This window comes from Nerophis ophidion, linkage group LG08, assembly GCF_033978795.1.
Source record: "Nerophis ophidion isolate RoL-2023_Sa linkage group LG08, RoL_Noph_v1.0, whole genome shotgun sequence".
Taxonomy (NCBI): domain Eukaryota; kingdom Metazoa; phylum Chordata; class Actinopteri; order Syngnathiformes; family Syngnathidae; genus Nerophis; species Nerophis ophidion.
Window position 1 is genome coordinate 69,059,784 of NC_084618.1, and position 16,839 is coordinate 69,076,622.

The following is a 16,839-nucleotide window of genomic DNA, read 5'->3' on the forward strand; positions in this document are numbered from 1 at the left end:
TGATTTACTTGAAGTGTAGCACTGTCTCGTGTTGATTTTTCTTCTCAAAATTCAAGCGCCCAACGTGGGGCTCGAACCCACGACCCTGAGATTAAGAGTCTCATGCTCTACCGACTGAGCTAGCCGGGCCCACATTGGTCATCTTAAATATTGTTTTGTACCACACAAAAATGTTCATGTAGCATTTTGTGTTGCAACATTTCGTGTTGTCGGCATTTCAGGTTGCGGTGTTTCATGTTGCAGCGTTTTGGGTTGAGCCATTTTAGTTTTCGTGTCCAGCGTTTTGTGCTGTTGGTGTTTAAGTTTGACGCGTTTCATGTCACGTTATTACGTGTTGCGGCGTTTCTTAGTTACATATGCGTTTTTTATTTATTATTATTGTACGAAAAGAAAAATATCATTAATTAAGTGAGTTTAGCAGAAGAATGTGAACTCGAACACTTACAGTTTTTCTTATTGATTGACTTGAAGTGTAGCACTGTCTCGTGTTGATTTTTCTTCTCAAAATTCAAGCGCCCAACGTGGGGCTCGAACCCACGACCCTGAGATTAAGAGTCTCATGCTCTACCGACTGAGCTAGCCGGGCCCACATTGGTCATCTTAAATATTGTTTTGTACCACACAAAAATGTTCATGTAGCATTTTGTGTTGCAACATTTCGTGTTGTCGGCATTTCAGGTTGCGGTGTTTCATGTTGCAGCGTTTTGGGTTGAGCCATTTTAGTTTTCGTGTGTAGCGCTTTTTGCTTTTGGTGTTTAAGTTTGACGCGTTCCATGTCACGTTATTACGTGTTGCGGCGTTTCTTAGTTATATATGCGTTTTTTATTTATTATTACTGTACGAAAAGAAAAATATCATTAATTAAGTCAGTTTAGCAGAAGAATGTGAACTCCAACACTGTTACAGTTTTTCTTATTGATTTAATTGAAGTGTAGCACTGTCTCGTGTTGAATTTTCTTCTCAAAATTCAAGCGCCCAACGTGGGGCTCGAACCCACGACCCTGAGATTAAGAGTCTCATGCTCTACCGACTGAGCTAGCCGGGCCCACATTGTTCACCTTAATAATTGATTGATACCGCACAAAAATGTTCATGTAGCATTTTGTGTTGCAACGTTTCGTGTTGTCGGCATTTTGTGTTAGGATGTTTCATGTTGCAACGTTTTGGGTTGAGCCATTTTAGTTTTCGTGTCCAGCGTTTTGTGCTGTTGGTGTCTAAATTTGTTGCGCTTCATGTCACGTTATTACGTGTTGCGGCGTTTCTTAGTTACATATGCGTTTTTTATTTATTATTACTGTACGAAAAGAAAAATATCGTCAATTAAGTGAGTTTAGCAGAAGAATGTGAACTCGAACACTTACAGTTTTTCTTATTGATTTACTTGAAGTGTAGCACTGTCTCGTGTTGAATTTTCTTCTCAAAATTCAAACGCCCAACGTGGGGCTCGAACCCACGACCCTGAGATTAAGAGTCTCATGCTCTACCGACTGAGCTAGCCGGGCCCACGTTGTTCACCTTAATATATGATTGATACCACCCAAAAATGTTCATGTAGCATTTTGTGTTGCAACGTTTCGTGTTGTCGGCATTTCATGTTGCGGTGTTTCATGTTGCAGCGTTTTGGGTTGAGCCATTTTAGTTTTCGTGTGCAGCGTTTTGTGCTGTTGGTGTTTAAGTTTGTTGCGTTTCATGTCACGTTATTACGTGTTGCGGTGTTTCTTAGTTACATATGCGTTTTTTATTTATGATTACTGTACGAAAATAAAAATATCATTAATTAAGTGAGTTTAGCAGAAGAATGTGAACTCGAACACTGTTACAGTTTTTCTTATTGATTTACTTGAAGTGTAGCACTGTCTCGTGTTGAATTTTCTTCTCAAAATTCAAGCGCCCAACGTGGGGCTTGAACCCACAACCCTGAGATTAAGAGTCTCATGCTCTACCGACTGAGCTAGCCGGGCCCGCATTGGTCATCTTAAATATTGTTTTGTACCACACAAAAATGTTCATGTAGCATTTTGTGTTGCAACGTTTCGTGTTGTCGGCATTTCATGTTGCGGTGTTTCATGTTGCAGCGTTTTGGGTTGAGCCATTTTAGTTTTCGTGTGCAGCGTTTTGTGCTGTTGGTGATTAAGTTTGACGCGTTCCATGTCACGTTATTACGTGTTGCGGCGTTTCTTAGTTATATATGCGTTTTTTTATTTATTATTACTGTACGAAAAGAAAATTATCATTAATTAAGTGAGTTTAGCAGAAGAATGTGAACTCGATCATCGATACAGTTTTTCTTATTGATTTACTTGAAGTGTAGCACTGTCTCGTGTTGAATTTTCTCCTCAAAATTCAAGCGCCCAACGTGGGGCTCGAACCCACGACCCTGAGATTAAGAGTCTCATGCTCTACCGACTGAGCTAGCCGGGCCCGCATTTTTCACCTTAATATATGATTGATACCGCGCAAAAATGTTCATGTAGCATTTTGTGTTGCAACGTTTCGTGTTGTCGGCATTTCATGTTGCGTTGTTTCATGTTGCAGCGTTTTGGGTTGAGCCATTTTAGTTTTCGTGTGTAGCGTTTTGTGCTGTTGGTGTTTAAGTTTGTTGCGTTTCATGTCACCTTATTACGTGTTGCGGCGTTTCTTAGTTACATATGCGTTTTTTATTTATTATTACTGTACGAAAAGAAAAATATCGTTAATTAAGTGAGTTTAGCAGAAGAATGTGAACTCGAACACTTACAGTTTTTCTTATTAATTTACTTGAAGTGTAGCACTGTCTCGTGTTGAATTTTCTTCTCAAAATTCAAGCGCCCAACGTGGGGCTCGAACCCACGACCCTGAGATTAAGAGACTCATACTCTACCGACTGAGCTAGCCGGGCCCGCATTGAGCAGTTTAAAAATTGATTGATACCGCCCAAAAATTTTCATGTAGCATTTTGTGTAGCAACGTTTCGTGTTGTCGGCATTTCATGTTGCGTTGTTGCATGTTGCAGCGTTTTGGGTTGAGCCATTTTAGTTTTCGTGTGCAGCGTTTTGTGCTGTTGGTGTTTAAGTTTGACGCGTTTCATGTCACGTATTACGTGTTGCGGCGTTTCTTAGTTACATATGCGTTTTTTATTTATTATTATTGTACGAAAAGAAAAATATCATTAATTAAGTGAGTTTAGCATAAGTATGTGAACTTGAACATCGATACAGTTTTTCTTATTGATTTACTTGAAGTGTAGCACTGTCTCGTGTTGAATTTTCTTCTCAAAATTCAAGCGCCCAACGTGGGGCTCGAACCCACGACCCTGAGATTAAGAGTCTCATGCTGTACCGACTGAGCTAGCCAGGCCCGCATTGAGCAGTTTAATAATTGATTGATACCGCCCAAAAATGTTCATGTAGCATTTTGTGTAGCAACGTTTCGTGTTGTCGGCATTTCATGTTGCGTTGTTTCATGTTGGAGCGTTTTGGGTTGAGCCATTTTAGTTTTCGTGTGCAGCGTTTTGTGCTGTTGGTGTTTAAGTTTGACGCGTTTCATGTCACGTTATTACGTGTTGCGGCGTTTCTTGGTTACGTACGCGTTTTTTATTTATTATTACCGTACGAAAAGAAAAATATCATTAATTAAGTGAGTTTAGCAGAAGAATGTGAACTCGAACACTTACAGTTTTTCTTATTGATTTACTTGAAGTGTAGCACTGTCTTGTGTGGAATTTTCTTCTCAAAATTCAAGCGCCCAACGTGGGGCTCGAACCCACGACCCTGAGATTAAGAGTCTCATGCTCTACCGACTGAGCTAGCCGGGCCCGCATTAGTCATCTTAAATATTGTTTTGTACCGCACAAATGTTCATGTAGCATTTTGTGTTGCAACGTTTCGTGTTGTCGGCATTTCATGTTGCGGTGTTTCATGTTGCAGCGTTTTGGGTTGAGCCATTTTAGTTTTCGTGTGTAGCGTTTTGTGCTGTTGGTGTTTAAATTTGTTGCGCTTCATGTCACGTTATTACGTGTTGCGGCGTTTTTTAGTTACATATGCGTTTTTTATTTATTATTACTGTACGAAAAGAAAAATATCGTTAATTAAGTGAGTTTAGCAGAAGAATGTGAACTCGAACACTTACAGTTTTTCTTATAATTTACTTGAAGTGTAGCACTGTCTTGTGTGGAATTTTCTTCTCAAAATTCAAGCGCCCAACGTGGGGCTCGAACCCACGACCCTGAGATTAAGAGTCTCATGCTCTACCGACTGAGCTAGCCGGGCCTGCATTGAGCAGTTTAAAAATTGATTGATACCGCCCAAAAATGTTCATGTAGCATTTTGTGTTGCAACGCTTCGTGTTGTCGGCATTTCATGTTGCGTTGTTGCATGTTGCAGCGTTTTGGGTTGAGCCATTTTAGTTTTCGTGTGCAGCGTTTTGTGCTGTTGGTGTTTAAGTTTGACGCGTTTCATGTCACGTATTACGTGTTGCGGCGTTTCTTAGTTACATATGCGTTTTTTATTTATTATTATTGTACGAAAAGAAAAATATCATTAATTAAGTGAGTTTAGCATAAGTATGTGAACTTGAACATCGATACAGTTTTTCTTATTGATTTACTTGAAGTGTAGCACTGTCTCGTGTTGAATTTTCTTCTCAAAATTCAAGCGCCCAACGTGGGGCTCGAACCCACGACCCTGAGATTAAGAGTCTCATGCTCTACCGACTGAGCTAGCCAGGCCCGCATTGAGCAGTTTAATAATTGATTGATACCGCCCAAAAATGTTCATGTAGCATTTTGTGTAGCAACGTTTCGTGTTGTCGGCATTTCATGTTGCGTTGTTTCATGTTGGAGCGTTTTGGGTTGAGCCATTTTAGTTTTCGTGTGCAGCGTTTTGTGCTGTTGGTGTTTAAGTTTGACGCGTTTCATGTCACATTATTACGTGTTGCGGCGTTTCTTGGTTACGTACGCGTTTTTTATTTATTATTACCGTACGAAAAGAAAAATATCATTAATTAAGTGAGTTTAGCAGAAGAATGTGAACTCGAACACTTACAGTTTTTCTTATTGATTTACTTGAAGTATAGCACTGTCTTGTGTGGAATTTTCTTCTCAAAATTCAAGCGCCCAACGTGGGGCTCGAACCCACGACCCTGAGATTAAGAGTCTCATGCTCTACCGACTGAGCTAGCCGGGCCCGCATTGGTCATCTTAAATATTGTTTTGTACCGCACAAATGTTCATGTAGCATTTTGTGTTGCAACGTTTCGTGTTGTCGGCATTTCATGTTGCGGTGTTTCATGTTGCAGCGTTTTGGGTTGAGCCATTTTAGTTTTCGTGTGTAGTGTTTTGTGCTGTTGGTGTTTAAATTTGTTGCGCTTCATGTCACGTTATTACGTGTTGCGGCGTTTCTTAGTTACATATGCGTTTTTTATTTATTATTACTGTACGAAAAGAAAAATATCGTTAATTAAGTGAGTTTAGCAGAAGAATGTGAACTCGAACACTTACAGTTTTTCTTATTAATTTACTTGAAGTGTAGCACTGTCTTGTGTGGAATTTTCTTCTCAAAATTCAAGCGCCCAACGTGGGGCTCGAACCCACAACCCTGAGATTAAGAGTCTCATGCTCTACCGACTGAGCTAGCCGGGCCTGCATTGAGCAGTTAAAAAATTGATTGATACCGCCCAAAAATGTTCATGTAGCATTTTGTGTAGCAACGTTTCGTGTTGTCGGCATTTCATGTTGCGGTGTTTCATGTTGCAGCGTTTTGGGTTGAGCCATTTTAGTTTTCGTGTGCAGCGTTTTGTGCTGTTGGTGTTTAAGTTTGACGCGTTTCATGTCACGTTATTACGTGTTGCGGCGTTTCTTGGTTACGTACGCGTTTTTTATTTATTATTACCGTACGAAAAGAAAAATATCATTAATTAAGTGAGTTTAGCAGAAGAATGTGAACTCGAACATCGATACAGTTTTTCTTATTGATTTACTTGAAGTGTAGCACTGTCTTGTGTTGAATTTTCTCCTCAAAATTCAAGCGCCCAACGTGGGGCTCGAACCCACGACCCTGAGATTAAGAGTCTCATGCTCTACCGACTGAGCTAGCCGGGCCCGCATTGTTCACCTTAATATATGATTGATACCGCGCAAAAATGATCATGTAGCATTTTGTGTTGCAACGCTTCGTGTTGTCGGCATTTCATGTTGCGTTGTTTCATGTTGCAGCGTTTTGGGTTGAGCCATTTTAGTTTTCGTGTGCAGCGTTTTGTGCTGTTGGTGTTTAAGTTTGACGCGTTTCATGTCACGTTATTACGTGTTGCGGCGTTTCTTAGTTACATATGCGTTTTTTATTTATTATTATTGTACGAAAAAAAAAATATCATTAATTAAGTGAGTTAAGCAGAAGAATGTGAACTCCAACACTGTTACAGTTTTTCTTATTGATTTACTTGAAGTGTAGCACTGTCTCGTGTTTAGTTTTCTTCTCAAAATTCAAGCGCCCAATTTGGGGCTCAAACCCACGACCCTGAGATTAAGAGGCTCATGCTCTACCGACTGAGCTAGCCGGGCCCGCATTTGTCACCTTAAAAATTGATTGATACCGCGCAAAAATGTTCATGTAGCATTTTGTGTTGCAACGTTTCGTGTTGTCGGCATTTCATGTTGCGTTGTTTCATGTTGCAGCGTTTTGGGTTGAGCCATTTTAGTTTTCGTGTGCAGCGTTTTGTGCTTTTGGTGTTTAAGTTTGTTGCGTTTCATGTCACGTTATTACGTGTTGCGGCGTTTCTTACTTACATTTGCGTTTTTTATTTATTATTACTGTACGAAAAGAAAAATATCATTAATTAAGTGAGTTTAGCAGAAGAATGTGAACTCGAACACTGTTACAGTTTTTCTTATTGATTTACTTGAAGTGTAGCACTGTCTCGTGTTGAATTTTCTTCTCAAAATTCAAACGCCCAACGTGGGGCTCGAACCCACGACCCTGAGATTAAGAGTCTCATGCTCTACCGACTGAGCTAGCCGGGCCCGCATTGTTCACCTTAATAATTGATTGATACCGCACAAAAATGTTCATGTAGCATTTTGTGTTGCAACGTTTCGTGTTGATGGCGTTTGGTGTTACGATGTTTCATGATTTGGGTCGGCTATTGCATGTTGCACCATTTGGTGTCACAGCTGTTGCAACATTTCGTATTGCAACATTTCGTGTTGTCGGCATTTCATGTTGCGTTGTTTCATGTTGGAGCGTTTTTTGCTGTTGGTGTTTAGGTTTGACGCGTTTCATGTCACGTTATTACGTGTTGCAGCGTTTCTTAGTTACATATGCGTTTTTTATTTATTATTACTGTACGAAAAGAAAATTATCATTAATTAAGTGAGTTTAGCAGAAGAATGTGAACTCGAACACTGTTACAGTTTTTCTTATTGATTTACTTGAAGTGTAGCACTGTCTCGTGTTTAGTTTTCTTCTCAAAATTCAAGCGCCCAATTTGGGGTTCGAACCCACGACCCTGAGATTAAGAGTCTCATGCTCTACCGACTGAGCCAGCCGGGCCCGCATTGTTCACCTTAATAATTGATTGATACCGCACAAAAATGTTCATGTAGCATTTTGTGTTGCAACGTTTCGTGTTGATGGCATTTTGTGTTACGATGTTTCATGATTTGGGTCGGCTATTGCATGTTGCGCCATTTGGTGTCACAGCTGTTGCAACATTTCGTCTTGCAACATTTCGTGTTGTCGGCATTTCATGTTGCGTTGTTTCATGTTGGAGCGTTTTGGGTTGAGCCATTTTAGTTTTCGTGTGCAGCGTTTTGTGCTGTTGGTGTTTAAGTTTGACGCGTTTCATGTCACGTTATTACGTGTTGCGGCGTTCTTAGTTACATATGCGTTTTTATTTATTATTACTCTACGAAAAGAAAAATATCATTAATTAAGTGAGTTTAGCAGAAGAATGTGAACTCGAACACTGTTAAAGTTTTCCGTATTGATTTACTTGAAGTGTAGCACTGTCTCGTGTTTAGTTTTCTTCTCAAAATTCAAGCGCCCAACGTGGGGCTCAAACCCACGACCCTGAGATTAGAGACTCATGCTCCACCGACTGAGCTAGCAGGGCCCGCAATGGTCAGCTTTGAAATTGATTGATACCGCACAAAAATGTTCATGTAGCATTTCGTGTTGTCGGCATTTCATGTTGTCGGCGTTTCATGTTGCAGCGTTTTGGGTTGAGCCATTTTAGTTTTCGTGTCCAGCGTTTTGTGCTGTTGGTGTTTAAGTTTGTTGCGTTTCATGTCACGTTATTACGTGTTGCGGCGTTTCTTATTTACATATGCGTTTTTTATTTATTATTACTGTACGAAAAGAAAAATATCGTTAATTAAGTGAGTTTAGCAGAAGAATGTGAACTCGAACACTTACAGTTTTTCTTATTGACTTACTTGAAGTGTAGCACTGTCTCGTGTGGAATTTTCTTCTCAAAATTCAAGCGCCCAACGTGGGGCTCGAACCCACGACCCTGAGATTAAGAGTCTCATGCTCTACCGACTGAGCTAGCCAGGACAGCATTGAGCAGTTTAAAAATTGATTGATACCGCCCAAAAATGTTCATGTAGCATTTTGTGTAGCAACGTTTCGTGTTGTCGGCATTTCATGTTGCGTTGTTTCATGTTGCAGCGTTTTGGGTTGAGCCATTTTAGTTTTCGTGTGCAGCGTTTTGTGCTGTTGGTGTTTAAGTTTGACGCGTTTCATGTCACGTTATTACGTGTTGCGGCGTTTCTTGGTTACGTACGCGTTTTTTATTTATTATTACTGTACGAAAAGAAAAATATCATTAATTAAGTCAGTTTAGCAGAAGAATGTGAACTCGAACATCGATACAGTTTTTCTTATTGATTTACTTGAAGTGTAGCACTGTCTCGTGTTGAATTTTCTCCTCAAAATTCAAGCGCCCAACGTGGGGCTCGAACCCACGACCCTGAGATTAAGAGTCTCATGCTCTACCGACTGAGCTAGCCGGGCCCGCATTTTTCACCTTAATATATGATTGATACCGCGCAAAAATGTTCATGTAGCATTTTGTGTTGCAACGTTTCGTGTTGTCGGCATTTCATGTTGCGTTGTTTCATGTTGCAGCGTTTTGGGTTGAGCCATTTTAGTTTTCGTGTGTAGCGTTTTGTGCTGTTGGTGTTTAAGTTTGTTGCGTTTCATGTCACCTTATTACGTGTTGCGGGGTTTCTTAGTTACATATGCGTTTTTTATTTATTATTACTGTACGAAAAGAAAAATATCGTTAATTAAGTGAGTTTAGCAGAAGAATGTGAACTCGAACACTTACAGTTTTTCTTATTAATTTACTTGAAGTGTAGCACTGTCTCGTGTTGAATTTTCTTCTCAAAATTCAAGCGCCCAACGTGGGGCTCGAACCCACGACCCTGAGATTAAGAGACTCATACTCTACCGACTGAGCTAGCCGGGCCCGCATTGAGCAGTTTAAAAATTGATTGATACCGCCCAAAAATCTTCATGTAGCATTTTGTGTAGCAACGCTTCGTGTTGTCGGCATTTCATGTTGCGTTGTTGCATGTTGCAGCGTTTTGGGTTGAGCCATTTTAGTTTTCGTGTGCAGCGTTTTGTGCTGTTGGTGTTTAAGTTTGACGCGTTTCATGTCACGTATTACGTGTTGCGGCGTTTCTTAGTTACATATGCGTTTTTTATTTATTATTATTGTACGAAAAGAAAAATATCATTAATTAAGTGAGTTTAGCATAAGTATGTGAACTTGAACATCGATACAGTTTTTCTTATTGATTTACTTGAAGTGTAGCACTGTCTCGTGTTGAATTTTCTTCTCAAAATTCAAGCGCCCAACGTGGGGCTCGAACCCACGACCCTGAGATTAAGAGTCTCATGCTCTACCGACTGAGCTAGCCAGGCCCGCATTGAGCAGTTTAATAATTGATTGATACCGCCCAAAAATGTTCATGTAGCATTTTGTGTAGCAACGTTTCGTGTTGTCGGCATTTCATGTTGCGGTGTTTCATGTTGCAGCGTTTTGGGTTGAGCCATTTTAGTTTTCGTGTGCAGCGTTTTGTGCTGTTGGTGTTTAAGTTTGACGCGTTTCATGTCACGTTATTACGTGTTGCGGCGTTTCTTGGTTACGTACGCGTTTTTTATTTATTATTACCGTACGAAAAGAAAAATATCATTAATTAAGTGAGTTTAGCAGAAGAATGTGAACTCGAACACTTACAGTTTTTCTTATTGATTTACTTGAAGTGTAGCACTGTCTCGTGTGGAATTTTCTTCTCAAAAAATCAAGCGCCAAACGTGGGGCTCGAACCCACGACCCTGAGATTAAGAGTCTCATGCTCTACCGACTGAGCTAGCCGGGCCCGCATTGGTCATCTTAAATATTGTTTTGTACCGCACAAAAATGTTCATGTAGCATTTTGTGTTGCAACGTTTCGTGTTGTCGGCATTTCATGTTGCGGTGTTTCATGTTGCAGCGTTTTGGGTTGAGCCATTTTAGTTTTCGTGTGTAGCGTTTTGTGCTGTTGGTGTTTAAATTTGTTGCGCTTCATGTCACGTTATTACGTGTTGCGGCGTTTCTTAGTTACATATGCGTTTTTTATTTATTATTACTGTACGAAAAGAAAAATATCGTTAATTAAGTGAGTTTAGCAGAAGAATGTGAACTCGAACACTTACAGTTTTTCTTATTAATTTACTTGAAGTGTAGCACTGTCTTGTGTGGAATTTTCTTCTCAAAATTCAAGCGCCCAACGTGGGGCTCGAACCCACGACCCTGAGATTAAGAGTCTCATGCTCTACCGACTGAGCTAGCCGGGCCCGCATTGTTCACCTTAATATATGATTGATACCGCCCAAAAATGTTCATGTAGCATTTTGTGTAGCAACGTTTCGTGTTGTCGGCATTTCATGTTGCGGTGTTTCATGTTGCAGCGTTTTGGGTTGAGCCATTTTAGTTTTCGTGTGCAGCGTTTTGTGCTGTTGGTGTTTAAGTTTGACGCGTTTCATGTCACGTTATTACGTGTTGCGGCGTTTCTTGGTTACGTACGCGTTTTTTATTTATTATTACCGTACGAAAAGAAAAATATCATTAATTAAGTCAGTTTAGCAGAAGAATGTGAACTCGAACATAGATACAGTTTTTCTTATTGATTTACTTGAAGTGTAGCACTGTCTTGTGTTGAATTTTCTCCTCGAAATTCAAGCGCCCAACGTGGGGCTCGAACCCACGACCCTGAGATTAAGAGTCTCATGCTCTACCGACTGAGCTAGCCGGGCCCTCATTGTTCACCTTAATATATGATTGATACCGCGCAAAAATGATCATGTAGCATTTTGTGTTGCAACGCTTCGTGTTGTCGGCATTTCATGTTGCGTTGTTTCATGTTGCAGCGTTTTGGGTTGAGCCATTTTAGTTTTCGTGTGCAGCGTTTTGTGCTGTTGGTGTTTAAGTTTGACGCGTTTCATGTCACGTTATTACGTGTTGCGGCGTTTCTTAGTTACATACGCGTTTTTTATTTATTATTACTGTACGAAAAGAAAAATATCATTAATCAAGTGAGTTTAGCAGAAGAATGTGAACTCGAACACTTACAGTTTTTCTTATTAATTTACTTGAAGTGTAGCATTGTCTCGTGTGGAATTTTCTTCTCAAAATTCAAGCGCCCAACGTGGGGCTCAAACCCAAGACCCTGAGATTAAGAGTCTCATGCTCTACCACCTGAGCTAGCCGGGCCCGTATTGAGCAGTTTTAAAATTGATTTGATACCGCCCAAAAATGATCATGTAGCATTTTGTGTTGCAAGGTTTCGTGTTGTCGGCATTTCATGTTGCAGCGTTTTGGGTTGAGCCATATTAGTTTTCGTGTGCAGCGTTTTGTGCTGTTGGTGTTTAAGTTTGTTGCGTTTCATGTCACGTTACGACGTGTTGCGGCGTTTCTTAGTTACATACGCGTTTTTTATTTATTATTACTGTACGAAAAGAAAAATATCATTAATTAAGTGAGTTTAGCAGAAGAATGTGAACTCGAACACTTACAGTTTTTCTTATTAATTTACTTGAAGTGTAGCACTGTCTCGTGTGGAATTTTCTTCTCAAAATTCAAGCGCCCAACGTGGGGCTCGAACCCACGACCCTGAGATTAAGAGTCTCATGCTCTACCGACTGAGCTAGCCGGGCCCACATTGGTCACCTTAAAAATTGATTGATACCTCACAAAAAATGTTCATGTAGCATTTTGTATTGCAACGTTTCGTATTGATGGCGTTTGGTGTTACGATGTTTCATGATTTGGGTCGGCTATTGCATGTTGCGCCATTTGGTGTCACAGCTGTTGCAACATTTCGTATTGCAACATTTCGTGTTGTCGGCATTTCATGTTGCGGTGTTTCATGTTGCAGCGTTTTGGGTTGAGCCATTTTAGTTTTCGTGTGCAGCGTTTTGTGCTGTTGGTGTTTAAGTTTCACGCGTTTCATGTCACGTTATTACGTGTTGCGGCGTTTCTTAGTTACATATGCGTTTTTTATTTATTATTACTGTACGAAAAGAAAATTATCATTAATTAAGTGAGTTTAGCAGAAGAATGTGAACTCCAACACTGTTACAGTTTTTCTTATTGAAATACTTGAAGTGTAGCACTGTCTCGTGTTGAATTTTCTTCTCAAAATTCAAGCGCCCAACGTGGGGCTCGAACCCACGACCCTGAGATTAAGAGTCTCATGCTCTACCGACTGAGCTAGCCGGGCCCGCATTGGTCACCTTAAAAATTGATTGATACCGCACAAAAATGTTCATGTAGCATTTTGTGCTGCAACGTTTCGTGTTGTCGGCATTTCATGTTGCGGTGTTTCATGTTGCAGCGTTTTGGGTTGAGCCATTTTAGTTTTCGTGTGTAGCGCTTTTTGCTTTTGGTGTTTAAGTTTGTTGCGTTTCATGTCACGTTATTACGTGTTGCGGCGTTTCTTAGTTACATACGCGTTTTTTATTTATTATTACTGTACGAAAAGAAAAATATCATTAGTTAAGTGAGTTTAGCAGAAGAAAGTGAACTCAAACACTGTTACAGTTTTTCTTATTGATTTACTTGAAGTGTAGCACTGTCTCGTGTTGAATTTTCTTCTCAAAAATCAAGCGCCCAACGGGGGGTTCGAACCCACGACCCTGAGATTAGAGTCTCATGCTCTACCGACTGAGCTAGCCGGGCCGGCATGATTCACCTTAATAATTGATTGATACCGCACAAAAATGTTCATGTAGCATTTTGTGTTACGACGTTTCATGATTTGGGTCAGCTATTGCATGTTGCGCCATTTGGTGTCACAGCTGTTGCAACATTTCGTATTGCAACAGTTCGTGTTGTCGGCATTTCATGTTGCGTTATTTCATGTTGCAGCGTTTTGGGTTGAGCCATTTTAGTTTTCGTGTGCAGCGTTTTGTGCTGTTGGTGTTTAAGTCTGACGCGTTTCATGTCACGTTATTACGTGTTGCGGCGTTTCTTAGTTACATATGCGTTTTTTATTTATCATTACCGTACGAAAAGAAAAATATCATTAAGTGAGTTTAGCAGAAGAATGTGAACTCGAACACTTACAGTTTTTCTTATTGACTTGAAGTGTAGCACTGTCTCGTGTTGAATTTTCTTCTCAAAATTCAAGCACCCAACGTGGGGCTTGAACCCACGACCCTGAGATTAAGAGTCTCATGCTCTACCGACTGAGCTAGTCGGGCACGCATTGTTCACCTTAATATATGATTGATACCGCCCAAAAATGTTCATGTAGCATTTTGTGTTGCAACGTTTCGTGTTGTCGGCATTTCATGTTGCGGTGTTTCATGTTGCAGCGTTTTGGGTTGAGTCATTTTAGTTTTCGTGTGCAGCGTTTTGTGCTGTTGGTGTTTAAGTCTGACGCGTTTCATGTCACGTTATTACGTGTTGCGGCGTTTCTTAGTTACATATGCGTTTTTTATTTATTATTACCGTACGAAAAGAAAAATATCATTAAGTGAGTTTAGCAGAAGAATGTGAACTCGAACACTTACAGTTTTTCTTATTGATTTACTTGAAGTGTAGCACTGTCTCGTGTTGAATTTTCTTCTCAAAATTCAAGCGCCCAACGTGGGGCTTGAACCCACGACCCTGAGATTAAGAGTCTCATGCTCTACCGACTGAGCTAGCCGGGCCCGCATTGTTCACCTTAATATATGATTGATACCGCCCAAAAATGTTCATGTAGCATTTTGTGTTGCAACGTTTCGTGTTGTCGGCATTTCATGTTGCGGTGTTTCATGTTGCAGCGTTTTGGGTTGAGCCATTTTAGTTTTCGTGTGCAGCGTTTTGTGCTGTTGGTGTTTAAGTTTGTTGCGTTTCATGTCACGTTATTACGTTTTGCGGCGTTTCTTAGTTACATATGCGTTTTTTATTTATTATTACTGTACGAAAAGAAAAATATCATTAATTAAGTGAGTTTAGCAGAAGAATGTGAACTCGAACACTGTTACAGTTTTTCTTATTGATTTACTTGAAGTGTAGCACTGTCTCGTGTTGAATTTTCTTCTCAAAATTCAAGCACCCAACGTGGGGCTCGAACCCACGACCCTGAGATTAAGAGTCTCATGCTCTACCGACTGAGCTAGCCGGGCCTGCATTGGTTACCTTAAAAATTGATTGATACCGCACAAAAATGTTCATGTAGCATTTTGTGTTGCAACGTTTCGTGTTGTTGGCATTTTGTGTTACAGTGTTTCATCATTTGGGTCGCGCTATTGCATGTTGCACCATTTGGTGTCACAGCTGTTGCAACATTTCGTGTTGTCGGCAATTCATGTTGCGTTGTTTCATGTTGCAGCGTTTTGGGTTGAGCCATTTTAGTTTTCGTGTGCAGCGTTTTGTGCTGTTGGCGTTTAAGTTTGACGCGTTTCATGTCACGTTGTTACGTGTTGCGGCGTTTCTTAGTAACATATGCGTTTTTTATTGATTAATACTGTACGAAAAGAAAAATATAATTAATTAAGTGAGTTTAGCAGAAGAATGTGAACTCGAACATTGTTACAATATTTATTTTTGATTTACTTGGTGTGTATCACTGTCTTGTGTTGATTTTTCTACGCAAAATTCTACCAACCAGCATGGGGCTCAAACCCACGACCCTGAGATTAAGAGTCTCATGCTCTACTGACTGAGCTAGCCGGACCTAAATTGTTCGGAAACGTTCATGTAGCAATTTGTGTTACAACGTTTCGTGTTGATGTCGTTTTGTGTTACAATGTTTCTCAATTTGGGTCGCAATATTTCATGTTGCTTTGTTGGGTGTCGCAGCTGTTGCAGGCTTTTGTTTTGCAACGTTCCGTGCCGCGACAATTCGTGTTGTCGACATTTTATATTGTGTTGTTGCATGTTGCAACGTTCTGGGTCGAGCCATTTTAGTTTTCGGGTGCGGCGTTTTAAGCTCCACTTGCAGATATAGCGACCAACTGGAGTTACTGACAGTGGTAAGCCCATGTGGTGATATCCTTTACACACTGATGTCGCTTTTTGATCCAGTACCGCCTGCGGGATCAAAGGTCCGTAATATCATCACTTACCTGCAGTAATTTCTCTAGATTCTCTAAAACTTCTGATGATATTACGGACTTTAGATGGTGAAATCCCTAAATTCCTTGCAATTCCTTCTTTTTTGCCGGTTGTGCCAGCTTTTTTTAAACATGTTGCCGCCAAACCGCGGCGCAACACGTTGGTCATCTCGCCGCCAGCGCAGAACAGCAAGCCGTCCATTGAGGTCTAATTGATCGCCGGGAAAGGAATGTTGGGAAGAAATGGAGCCAATAATGGCAAGAGAAACCATTTTGTCTCCCTCCCATTACACGCTAAGAACGTTCCTGTTTAGTTTAGTGCAAACGCCGCACTTGTTCTTATCGGGACAAATAACTTTTTCATGATGTTCAAAGCGCGCGGCGACGTCTTGATGGCGGACTTGGCGAAGGTCCCAATTATGCAGAGAGAATGTTCTCCACTGAAGCAAATTAGGTGTAGTTTGGTCGGAGCTTGTCACACTGAAAGTAATAAAGCTGTTTCATAATAATAACAATATGTGCAGCTGGCCCGCTCATAAATCACGACGTGGCGCCGTCAAAGTGTATCCGTGTAACGTTGACCCCAATCAGGACCTCGCCGCAATTCTTTGATTCGTTCCTGAGCTTTTGGACAAGATTTGCAGATTTAACACAAACACTTTAGAGCCTGCCGGGTCTGCACAATCCCCTCAGGATAAATCCACGCGGGCATTGAGCATTTCCCACCGATACAAGTTGCAATTGAATTTTATCAGATTAATTTTGTCAAGAAGAAATGTGCATGAATATAGAAAAGGTGGAACTATGGAGATTATTAGCCTCACTTCTGTTCTTTGCACTAATGGGAAATCGAAATATCTTAAAATTTCAGTGAAATGTGCCGCTCAATCCATTGTATTACGGAACCATATCTTATTAGCTTTTAAATATCCATTTTCTACCGCTTATTCCCTTTTGGGGTCGCGGGGGGCGCTGGCGCCAATCTCAGCTACAATCGGGCGGAAGGCGGGGTACATCCTGGACAAGTCGCCACCTCATCGCAGGGCCAACACAGATAGACAGACAACATTCACACTCACATTCACACACTAGGGCCAATTTAGTGTTGCCAATCAACCTATCCCCAGGTGCATGTCTTTGGAAGTGGGAGGAAGCCGGAGTACCCGGAGGGAACCCACGCATTCACGGGGAGAACATGCAAACTCCACACAAAAAGATCCCGAGCTTGGATTTGAACCCAGGACTGCAGGAACTTCTTATTGTGAGGCAGACA

The 16,839-nt window shown here is 40.8% G+C and overlaps 1 long non-coding RNA gene and 28 other non-coding genes across 29 annotated transcripts in view; all 29 read right to left on the minus strand.

The window, feature by feature from the left end:
* The window catches only part of LOC133557123 (uncharacterized), a 121,264-nt gene that overhangs the window by 91,569 nt on the left and 12,856 nt on the right, over positions 1 to 16,839 (minus strand). The window lies entirely within an intron of this gene.
* On the minus strand, positions 57 to 129 carry trnak-cuu (transfer RNA lysine (anticodon CUU)). The gene has a single exon. It is a non-coding gene; the product is annotated as a tRNA-Lys (tRNA).
* On the minus strand, positions 514 to 586 carry trnak-cuu (transfer RNA lysine (anticodon CUU)). The gene has a single exon. It is a non-coding gene; the product is annotated as a tRNA-Lys (tRNA).
* trnak-cuu (transfer RNA lysine (anticodon CUU)) lies at positions 973 to 1,045 on the minus strand. Its single transcript has one exon. It is a non-coding gene; the product is annotated as a tRNA-Lys (tRNA).
* trnak-cuu (transfer RNA lysine (anticodon CUU)) lies at positions 1,430 to 1,502 on the minus strand. Its single transcript has one exon. It is a non-coding gene; the product is annotated as a tRNA-Lys (tRNA).
* On the minus strand, positions 1,889 to 1,961 carry trnak-cuu (transfer RNA lysine (anticodon CUU)). The gene has a single exon. It is a non-coding gene; the product is annotated as a tRNA-Lys (tRNA).
* trnak-cuu (transfer RNA lysine (anticodon CUU)) lies at positions 2,349 to 2,421 on the minus strand. Its single transcript has one exon. It is a non-coding gene; the product is annotated as a tRNA-Lys (tRNA).
* On the minus strand, positions 2,806 to 2,878 carry trnak-cuu (transfer RNA lysine (anticodon CUU)). The gene has a single exon. It is a non-coding gene; the product is annotated as a tRNA-Lys (tRNA).
* trnak-cuu (transfer RNA lysine (anticodon CUU)) lies at positions 3,264 to 3,336 on the minus strand. The gene has a single exon. It is a non-coding gene; the product is annotated as a tRNA-Lys (tRNA).
* trnak-cuu (transfer RNA lysine (anticodon CUU)) lies at positions 3,721 to 3,793 on the minus strand. The gene has a single exon. It is a non-coding gene; the product is annotated as a tRNA-Lys (tRNA).
* Positions 4,175 to 4,247, minus strand: trnak-cuu (transfer RNA lysine (anticodon CUU)). The gene has a single exon. It is a non-coding gene; the product is annotated as a tRNA-Lys (tRNA).
* On the minus strand, positions 4,633 to 4,705 carry trnak-cuu (transfer RNA lysine (anticodon CUU)). The gene has a single exon. It is a non-coding gene; the product is annotated as a tRNA-Lys (tRNA).
* On the minus strand, positions 5,090 to 5,162 carry trnak-cuu (transfer RNA lysine (anticodon CUU)). Its single transcript has one exon. It is a non-coding gene; the product is annotated as a tRNA-Lys (tRNA).
* Positions 5,545 to 5,617, minus strand: trnak-cuu (transfer RNA lysine (anticodon CUU)). The gene has a single exon. It is a non-coding gene; the product is annotated as a tRNA-Lys (tRNA).
* On the minus strand, positions 6,004 to 6,076 carry trnak-cuu (transfer RNA lysine (anticodon CUU)). The gene has a single exon. It is a non-coding gene; the product is annotated as a tRNA-Lys (tRNA).
* Positions 6,922 to 6,994, minus strand: trnak-cuu (transfer RNA lysine (anticodon CUU)). The gene has a single exon. It is a non-coding gene; the product is annotated as a tRNA-Lys (tRNA).
* trnak-cuu (transfer RNA lysine (anticodon CUU)) lies at positions 7,451 to 7,523 on the minus strand. Its single transcript has one exon. It is a non-coding gene; the product is annotated as a tRNA-Lys (tRNA).
* On the minus strand, positions 8,456 to 8,528 carry trnak-cuu (transfer RNA lysine (anticodon CUU)). The gene has a single exon. It is a non-coding gene; the product is annotated as a tRNA-Lys (tRNA).
* Positions 8,915 to 8,987, minus strand: trnak-cuu (transfer RNA lysine (anticodon CUU)). Its single transcript has one exon. It is a non-coding gene; the product is annotated as a tRNA-Lys (tRNA).
* Positions 9,372 to 9,444, minus strand: trnak-cuu (transfer RNA lysine (anticodon CUU)). Its single transcript has one exon. It is a non-coding gene; the product is annotated as a tRNA-Lys (tRNA).
* trnak-cuu (transfer RNA lysine (anticodon CUU)) lies at positions 9,830 to 9,902 on the minus strand. Its single transcript has one exon. It is a non-coding gene; the product is annotated as a tRNA-Lys (tRNA).
* trnak-cuu (transfer RNA lysine (anticodon CUU)) lies at positions 10,288 to 10,360 on the minus strand. The gene has a single exon. It is a non-coding gene; the product is annotated as a tRNA-Lys (tRNA).
* On the minus strand, positions 10,745 to 10,817 carry trnak-cuu (transfer RNA lysine (anticodon CUU)). The gene has a single exon. It is a non-coding gene; the product is annotated as a tRNA-Lys (tRNA).
* trnak-cuu (transfer RNA lysine (anticodon CUU)) lies at positions 11,204 to 11,276 on the minus strand. Its single transcript has one exon. It is a non-coding gene; the product is annotated as a tRNA-Lys (tRNA).
* On the minus strand, positions 12,104 to 12,176 carry trnak-cuu (transfer RNA lysine (anticodon CUU)). Its single transcript has one exon. It is a non-coding gene; the product is annotated as a tRNA-Lys (tRNA).
* Positions 12,670 to 12,742, minus strand: trnak-cuu (transfer RNA lysine (anticodon CUU)). Its single transcript has one exon. It is a non-coding gene; the product is annotated as a tRNA-Lys (tRNA).
* trnak-cuu (transfer RNA lysine (anticodon CUU)) lies at positions 13,652 to 13,724 on the minus strand. The gene has a single exon. It is a non-coding gene; the product is annotated as a tRNA-Lys (tRNA).
* On the minus strand, positions 14,105 to 14,177 carry trnak-cuu (transfer RNA lysine (anticodon CUU)). The gene has a single exon. It is a non-coding gene; the product is annotated as a tRNA-Lys (tRNA).
* trnak-cuu (transfer RNA lysine (anticodon CUU)) lies at positions 14,564 to 14,636 on the minus strand. Its single transcript has one exon. It is a non-coding gene; the product is annotated as a tRNA-Lys (tRNA).